Source organism: Ovis canadensis, chromosome 13, assembly GCF_042477335.2.
Source record: "Ovis canadensis isolate MfBH-ARS-UI-01 breed Bighorn chromosome 13, ARS-UI_OviCan_v2, whole genome shotgun sequence".
Classification (NCBI taxonomy): domain Eukaryota; kingdom Metazoa; phylum Chordata; class Mammalia; order Artiodactyla; family Bovidae; genus Ovis; species Ovis canadensis.
In genome coordinates, this window is record NC_091257.1 from 64,944,899 (window position 1) to 64,954,500 (window position 9,602).

General features: G+C 41.0%; 1 pseudogene; it reads left to right on the forward strand.

Moving 5' to 3' along the window:
• Positions 1-2,894: 2,894 nt before the first annotated feature.
• On the forward strand, positions 2,895-3,517 carry LOC138417254 (biogenesis of lysosome-related organelles complex 1 subunit 5 pseudogene; annotated as a pseudogene).
• The last annotated feature ends 6,085 nt before the right edge of the window (positions 3,518-9,602 follow it).

A 9,602-nucleotide genomic window follows, 5' to 3' on the forward strand; every position in this document is an offset into this window, starting at 1 on the left:
CTACCAGCTTCTCTCAACAGAGAACACTTAAAAAAAAAAAAGCATCTCAGTTACTCCTTTCTATCCTTCTCTCTATTTCTCTATCTCTTGCTCTTTCGGGTGGTACATGGTCTGAGGAATCATTTACACTAATTATTTTTAGTTTCTCCTCACATAACTTCTGAAGAAGATGTTCTATTTATGAGAAGCAAATTACTTAAAAATATTTCCAAGCTTCTTAGCAGAGGTCAGTACACATATTAGCTGGGGGCGAAAGGAATATTCAAGCCCAGGCATCCCTTCTGAATTCACAGCTGGGATTTATGCAACTCAATGCTGTCAGTCTGGTCTCCTTGGTTACCCGTCACCTTGCTCATAATATCCAGACAGCATGTCAGGACTCATCTCTTCTCCACGTATCAATAAATGTTTGTGAAGGATCAGCTGTTCCCATGGTACCTGGGCTTGGGGATTTGTATCAGAATGCATGGTGTTTCCCAGACCCTGGGTTCCCAGCAACTGCTCATATACAATCTTGATTCTCTCCACCTACTGAGTCTTTCTAGGATTTCATGGTGCTGCTCTGACATTTTCACACTCTGGATCCTAACTTTCTATTACAAGCTTCAGAGATTAAGGAATTCCTCCCCTGAGACCTGCCTTCATTCTCGTTAACGCCATTTGTTATCTACTCTACCTGCGTTAGGGCAATTTTCAAAGGAGCACTCTGTTCAGTTCAGTTCAGTCACTCAATTGTTTCTGACTCTGCGATCCCATGGACTGCAGCATGCCAAGCTTCCCTGTCTATCACCAACTCCCAGAGCTTACTCAAACTCATGTCCATTGAGTCGGTGATACCGTCCAACCATCTCATCCTCTGTTGTCCCCTTCTCCTCCCGCCTTCAATTTTTCCCAGCATCAGGGTCTTTTCCAGTGAGTGAATTCTTTGCATCAGGTGGCCAAAGTATTGGAGTTTCAGCTTCAGCATCAGTCCTTCCAATGAATATTCAGGGCTGATTTCCTTTAGGATGGACTAGTTGGATTTCTTTGCAGTCAAAGGGACTCTCAAGAGTCTTCTCCAACACCACAGTTCAAAAGCATCAATTCTTTGATGCTCAACTTTCTTTATAGTCCAACTCTCACATCCATACATGACTACTGGAAAAACCATAGCTTTGACTAGACAGACATTTGTTGATAAAGCAATGCCTCTGCTTTTTAATATGCTGCCTAGGTTGGTCATAACTTTTCTTCAACAGAGCAAGTGTCTTTCAATTTCATGGTTGCAGTCACCAACTGTAGTGATTTTGGAGTCCAAAAAAAGGAGAACTAGTTATCATTTTTCCTCATTCATATGATAAAACTTTCAGAATTGGGGTATTTCCTTTGGAGAAAAGGTGGAATTTTATCTTGGTGGAAAATACATCCTTGCATGTTTTTCATTATATTTTCTTAGCTATGTGTTTAATATCAGGTAAAAAACAAACAAACAAACTGGATGGTCATGGTTCTCATATAACAAGAAACATTGTGTAAAAATTTAAAAAAAAATGACGGTAAGTTAAGTGACAAATAATAAGATATTTGAAGCAGATGCTTTATCAGTAAATGTAAAATGTCTTTCTTGAATCATGAATAAATAAGACAGCATTACTCAAATAACAAATAGTCAACTCCTCAACTTTGAAACATATGTACCTTATGTGATTGCTCTCTGGTTTAAGTCTGAAATGTGAGTTTGAAAAAGAATAAACACAGGAAAAAACTTGGGGAAAATGTAAAGCTCAGTTTTAACAGAATTAGCTTTGAAACTGCTAATAATATTGATACCTCATTGCTACTCTTGGTAGGATCCCTAAATTTAAATAAACGGGAAAAATTTAAAGAAAACAAAAAAATTGAGATGCCAGTTAAATTTGAAATTTAGGTAAATAAAGATTAATTTTTTTAGCATAAATATGTCCCAAATATGGCAAAGAGCCTACTTAGACTACAAAGCACATTTTATCTGAAATTCAAATTTAGCTGGGTGTCTTGTATTTTAAGCATCAGTCTTAACCATTAGAGCTTTCAAATAAGTCATGGGTGGGTGGAGACCCAACTGACTGTAATTTTCATACACTAAATTCTGTGTGAAATCCTGATAAGTTAGGTTTAAAAACTGCTGGATTATCATTGCAAGACAGAATGCACAGAAACACATAAATGTAACAGAGACTTAATGGTGGTCTCTAATTCTGTGTGTCTAATAGATTTATATTACAAATGGAGAAAAAACTATCTGAAGTAAGCAAAGAAATCAAAGGACATCTACCCTCGCCATTGGAGATCCTGGTGCAAGTGAAAACACTCATACATTTTTACAGTCTGATTGATAAGCAGATATAATAATAATAATCAAGATAATCATTATTGTTTCGCTGAATAGCTTGAATTTTTGTTATCAAATACAGATTTATTGTTACTGGATGTTACCTTTTACAATTGATAGTGAAGTCCAAGTTAAAAGTAAAACCCAAAACAGTATATGTGATCTACTAGCTTTTAAGAAGAAAAATTCAATAAAATACACAAGGATAAATCTGAGCTGAATATAAAATAATTCATTCACTATATGTGCATATATTAAGTGCCTGGTATGAGGCAGTGCTGGTGGAAAAACAATAAAGAAGATAGAGCCCCAGCTCTCCAGGTACTTAAATTAATGATGGAGAATCCCAACAGTTTCCAGCAGGACTTTCAGTTTCTTATGATTAGCTGACTAAAGTAGAGCTCTATATGCAAAATGCCAGAGCAATGAAATACTTTGTTTCAGAGTTTACGACATTAAAAAATCTTACATTTTAAAATGTAGCAGCCTCAATATAAAGCTTCATATGTCACCCTGCTTATTTAACTTATATGCAGAGTACACCATGAGAAATGCTGGGCTGGAAGAAGCACAAGCTGGAATCAAGATTGCCAGGAGAGGCGGAGGTGGGACGGAGACCCCGGTGGGTTGGGAGGCCGCCCCGGGTGGCACGGCGGCGGCAGCAAGAAGGACTCTCTGGGGTTTGCGGCCTCGCCGGCGCACCTCATTATCAGGGATCTTGGAGAAATTCATTCAAGGCTCTTAGATCACAGACCAGTTATCCAAAGTGAAACCCGTTATTTTGTGAAAGAATTTGAAGAAAAACGTGGTCTTCGAGAAATGCGAGTTCTTGAAAATCTGAAGAATATGATCCATGAGACAAATGAACATACTTTTCCGACGTGTAGAGCAACAATGCAAGACAGCTTAAACCAAGTTCTCCAGAGATTGCAAGCAGCTACTGACACCGTCTGTAGACTCCAGCAGAGGGAACAGGAGCGAAAAAAGATTCATAGTGACCTTTTAATAGCTCGTGAGAAACAGCACGTGACGCAGTAGGAGAATTTCATGACAGAGCAGCTCAGCAAGCAGGTGGAAGTGGACGAGGAGCACAGGAAGGCCGTGGAGAAGCTGCGAGCGCAGTATGCCGAGATGGGGCGGGGCCTGGCGAGGCTCTCAGCCTTCTGATTCTGAGAAGCAGCAGCGACAAACGAACGAGAAGAAACTGACATCTCCCCCCCCCCCGCCCCCGCCCCGAAACACCTCCCACCAAACCATTTAGACTTTGCTTCAAGCTTAGCAATATATTTGACCGCACTCCTCTGTCGGAAGGCGGAGCCCTCTCCTGGAGTCTTCCCTGTTTCCTAAAGGAGTGCCACGTCTTTCCAGTGACTTGTTTTCTGATGTGATCAGTGAATTTTCATTGTGAATTGGCATTCCTCTGAACTCCATTTAGGGGAATTTTTGGTATGTTCCAACAGGGAAGTTTGCTATTTTTTTTTTTCCCTAGCACCTTCATTTTGTTGCTTTTGGCCCTACTAACCCTGGACCACTTCAGAGTCAGAGTTCCCCTTGGGTTTTCCCCTGCTCCCTGGCTGTCCTTCAGTGTGTATGGGCGCTCACCAACACTCACAAGCCTTGTGAATTTACTCCTCAGACGTACAACAGTGTCAGGCTGTGATAAGACGTTGCTAGAGACTTTTTTCATCCTTCATGTCTCCACTTGGAACACAGATGAGAAACCTGCGGTGTTTTCCTAGCTCATTCCCTGAGAGGTGCCCTTTGGGGAGTCACTCAGTCCCTACTGTGGACTGAGCCGTGTCCCTGAATTCATATGTTCAAGCCCCAGCCCCCAGTGCATCTGTATTTGGAGATGGAGCTTATATGGAGTCACGTGATCATAAACGGTCACAGCAGAGAAGGCAGCTGTCTGCGAACTAGGAAAAGAGGTCTCAATGGGACGGAATTTCCTGGCACCTTGATCGTGGACTTCTTGCCTCCAGAACCATGTGAAAGTAATTTTCTTGTGTGTCTGCTGCCCATCTGTGGAGTTGTGTTACGGTGGCCTGAGCAGACCAACACAGTCCCAGGCTGTGATTCCTGCCCCTGTGCAGGTGTAGTCCTTAAAACTGGGGTCCTTCTAGGCGTCGGGGTGGGGGGCGGAACCTGGGACAGTTACCAGCTCCGTAGGCATACTGTCTTAGGGAATTTCACCTTTTCCCAGTCTGCCTTCAGTTGTTTCATTAATTTGCCACGAACTTGGCCATATATATTAATATATATATATATATATACAGTTAAATTTTTTTCTAGCATTTCAGGTGTTCAGTAGTTAGAAATAGTGTGTGACACGTCTTTATTTAAAATGGATTACCAACAGGGACCTACGATACAGCGCAGGAAACACCTCCCAGTGGTAAGTGGCAGCCTGGATGGGAGGGGAGTTTGAGGAGGGATACGTGTATCTGTATGGCTGAATCCCTTAGCTGTTCACCGGGAAATATCACAGCATTGTTTGTTAATCGGCTATACCCCAGTACAAAGCAAAAAGTTAGAAATGTCAAAAAATAAAGTTACCAGAAAAAAAGAAATGGCATGTTAGATAGGTAGACGTTGATTTTATTATGTTCAAATTTCCCTCCTAAAACACCATGTCCATATTCTAGTATAAAGGATGATATCTTTTCTTTCAGTCATTGTGCCTAATATTTTCTATTTGGTAGTTTATTTTTATTATTATTAGGTCTCTTGTTGTCTGTGAGCTAATGCGACTGTTTCTGTTCTGTTGAATTCTCTTTACTATTTGTGAGCTAATAAAAGCAAATACGAGCATAGCAGGCTTGTTTTGACCCTGAAAAAAAAAAAAAAAAGATTGCCAGGAGAAATATCAATAACGTCAGATATGCAGATGACATCACCCTTATGGCAGAAAGTGAAGAGGAACTAAAAAGCCTCTTGATGAAAGTGAAAGTAAAAAGGAGAGTAAAAAGGTTGGCTTAAAGCTCAACATTCAGAAAACTAACATCATGGCATCTGGTCCCATGACTTCATGGCAAATAGATGGGGAAACAGTGGAAACAGGGTCAGACTTTATTTTTTTGGGCCCCAAAATCACTGCAGATGGTGATTGCAGCCATGAAATTAAAAGACACTTGCTCCTTCAAAGAAAAGTTATGGCCAACCTAGATAGCATATTGAAAAGCAGAGACATTACTTTGCCAACAAAGGTCCATCTAGTCAAGGCTATGGTTTTTTTCTGTGGTCATGTATGGATGTGAGAGTTGGACTGTGAAGAAAGCTAAGTACCAAAGAATTGATGCTTTTGAACTATGGTGTTGGAGAAGACTCTTGAGAGTCCCTTGGACTGCAAGGAGATCCAATCAGTCCATTCTGAAGGAGATCAGCCCTGGGTGTTCATTGGGAGGAATGATGCTGAAGATGAAACTCCAGTACTTTGGCCACCTCATGCGAAGAGTTGACTCATTGGAAAAGACTCTGATGCTGGGAGGGATTGGGGGCAGGAGGAGAAGGGGACAACAGAAGATGAGATGGCTGGATGGCATCACTGACTCGATGGACGTGAATCTGAGTGAACTCCAGGAGTTGGTGATGGATGGGGAGGCCTAGTGTGCTGCGATTCATGGAGTTGCAAAGAGTCCGACATGACTGAGTGACTGAACTGAACTGAACTGAACTGAGGCTACATGGCTTGGCAAGAAGGTGCCTTTAGAGCTTTTCGTACTCATTCAGTTCAGTCGCACAGTCGTGTCTGACTCTTTGCGACCCCATGGAATGCAGCATGCCAGGCTTTCCTATCCATCACCAACTCCCAGAGCTTACTCATACTCACAATCCATTCAATCAGTGATGTCATCCAACCATCTCATCCTCTGCTGCCCCCTTCTCTTCCCATCTTCAGTCTTTCTCAGCATCAGGGTCTTTTCCAATGAGTCAGTTCTTTGCATCAGGTGGCCAATGTGTTGGAGTTTCAGCTTCAGCATTAGTCCTTCCAATGAATATTCAGGACTGATTTCCTTTAGGATGGACTGGTTGTATCTCCTTGCAGTCTAGGAGACTCTCAAGAGTCTTCTCCAGCACCACAATTCAAAAGCATCAACTCTTTTATGCTCAGCTTTCTTTATAGTCCAACTCTCACATCCAAACATTGTGCTCATTGAGTTTATTTAATTAAAAACTAGTTATGGCTCTTTGCACTACATGATACATTTCTAATGGTCATTGTCACACAAACTCTTTTCAGGATTTTTTTTTTTTTTGTTAAGAGTGTCTATTGTAACTGCCCGGACATGAGAGGACTGTGATATATGATGTGAAATTATGCCTATCAGATTGATAGGGGAACATCAAGCTCCTTAGTATAGAAAATTCAACTCAGTTACAACTATTTAATGAAACCTGTTCTCACAGCTGGCTTCCCTGGTTAGCTCAGTTGGTAAAGAATCTTCCTGCAATGCAGGAGACTTCGGTTCTGTAAACAGCCACGTGCTTTGAGCTTTGAGCTCTTCGCTTCCAAATGACCATAACCCTTCCCACTGGATTATCTTCTTTTCTGTTCCAAAATGTCTTCATCATGTTTAAGTCTGGTAGTCCAGAACTATTTGGGGGAAGGACATAGTCCAAGCACTATGTCATGGACTCATTTAGAGTTTCCTACAGCGCCTCCAGAAGTATCTGTAAGTATTTTATCACCTGGTTTTTTAACCTGGCAGTCACTTTGAAGATCTCAACATTGAAGTAAGCATATTGACAAGTGCATTCACAGCACTGAGGGTGTGTCCTGAGAAACAGGCAAATCAAAAGTAAAACCTCAATATGCCAAGATGAGTGAGTATATAGGGGTAATTATTCTTTCTGGTTGACTGGAAAATATCTTTCTGAAAACTAAATCTACTACAATATGAAAGTTGCTGTGCTTAGTATTGTGATTTGTATGAAGAGGACTAACACAGAGCGTCTGCTCTCAAGGATCAGAAAAGCCAGGTGGAGAATTAAGGCAAACATATATAAAAATTTAGTTAATAGGAAAATTAATTAGGCTGCAGGGAAGGTTATTTCTTGTCCCCAAAAGAGGTATTTTAAAGGTTAGTGTCTAATTTTCTATACTAGCATATTTTCCTGCCCTAGTAAATGCAAGATGGCACATGGAGTTGGGTCATGTTTTAGAGTTTGTTTTGTGGATAATGAGATAAATGGAATAATAAGAATATAATAGCAGCCATTTATGACGTGCTTAATACTAGATAGTAAAGAATCTACCTGCAACACGGGAGGCCCGTGTTTGATCCTTGTCAGGGAGACCCCTGGACAAGGAAATAGCAACCCACTCCAGTATTCTTGCCTTGAAAATTCCATGGACAGAGGGGCCTGGCAGGCTATAGTCCATGGGGTCGCAAAGAGTTGGACACAATTGAGTGACTAACACTAACTAACTAATACTTGCCAGATACCCTTACAAGAACTTTTTGTAATTTAACTACTTAATCTTTCCAACAACCCTATGGGCTAAGAACGATGACTCCCACCCATCATAGGCAAAAATGAAGGTTAAGTAACTTGCCCAAGCTACACAGCGATAAAGTAACTGAGACAGACTGGCTCCAGATCCCATGTGAACAATGACTCCTTCTGCCTTCTTCGCTTCTGCACAGCAAGTCTTATCATGTTTTCTAAAAACTTACATTCCAGAAAATATTTCCTCTTCTTTATGTTACAGAACTGAAAGGAAAAACATCTGGTTCATGCGTGGTTTTTGCAAGAAACACTGTGTTTCCAGATAACTGAATTTTACATGAGTGAGGAAAAAGAGTACCTCATCAAAGTTAGTTTGTAAGAGGTGGAAGTGAAAGCAAACACACATTAAGTTCCCCTGATAGTCCATGATGAACAAAAGAGGTGATCTGGACACCAGAACAAACTATATTTTCATGGAGAAATACTCTGACTTACTAGGTAGGTAAGAGCTATTTCTTTGCAAGGACTCTAGGTGATTTCTGTGGAAGAATAATTCAATTAACAAACAGGGGAAGCAGCAAGCTGTCTCAGGCTTGGTAACATCTGTTAAAACTGCACCTGCTTCAAAGATCTCCTGGTTCCTATTCCTCAGAGAAAATCAGTCATCAGGAAATGAGGCAAGTGTATAATGACCTTACGGAAAAGATGGTTTTTAACTTCTCCTTGGGCTTAATTCCTGACAATATTATATATTCCCCTGTTGTTGCTCATACCTTACAAGATGACAACTTGTAAATAGGAAGATGGGGGAGAAGAAAGGGTCCTGTCCTTGGAAAAAGTTCTTAGGGAACATGGGAATGCTTTAGGGCTACTGATCAACTGAGTGACATCAGTGCATCGGCCTGTTATTCCTTGCTCTGATTCAGTGGGCCACATGTGGACATAAAGTTTGTGCCTATCTGCCAGAACAATACAAAGACACCACCTCACATCTCTGGTCGTTCTCTAAATCAATGATTCTCAAACTTACGAGTGAATTAGGAACACCTGGAAGGCTTGCTAAATACACAAATTTCTGGACCTCATCTAAGTTTCTGACTCAGTGTGTCTAGTATGGTGCTTGAGAATTTGTATTCCTGCGAGTTACCAGGTGATGATGATGCTGCTGGTCTAGAACTACATTTGAGAACAATTGCTCTCATTGTTTGTAACAGACATCCTCCATAATTATTATTCTATTCTAGGGTTTCTCTCCCCTCACAATCATCCAATGGCCAAAATTTCCATAATTTCTTCCTCTCAGTTCCAGTGATCAGAACTTACCTCTCACTTTCTTCTCAATCATAGACACACCTCAGCCTCAGCATCCGTCTCCAACTTTGAAGAAAATTAAGTGCTAATCAAAAGGTCCAAGAAAGAAGGCTGGGGCCTTTCTGAGCTAGTAGAATGGAGTAAGCATTTCCCTAAATGTCTCACTGCAGTGCAGATGGTACTTTAGATCTGTTTTTCCGGAGTTAGAGTACTGTGAGTTAAATGCAAACAGATTTGTCTGTTAATATTTATGAGACTTTGGGTAAGAAACTAGCCTTTCTATGCTTCCTCTAAGGAGTAATATAGAACAGTGCTGGCACATAGAAAGCCACTTTCTATATTGCTGCCATCAAAAAGAGAGTTGCTGCCAACAGAAACTGCCAATTGCTGGCAGAAAGCCAGTTGCTGTCATCAGAGAATTTCTGGGAGCTGTTGTAGTTGTTGTTCGGTCACTCAGTCTTGTTTGACCCTTTGTGACCCCATGGACTGT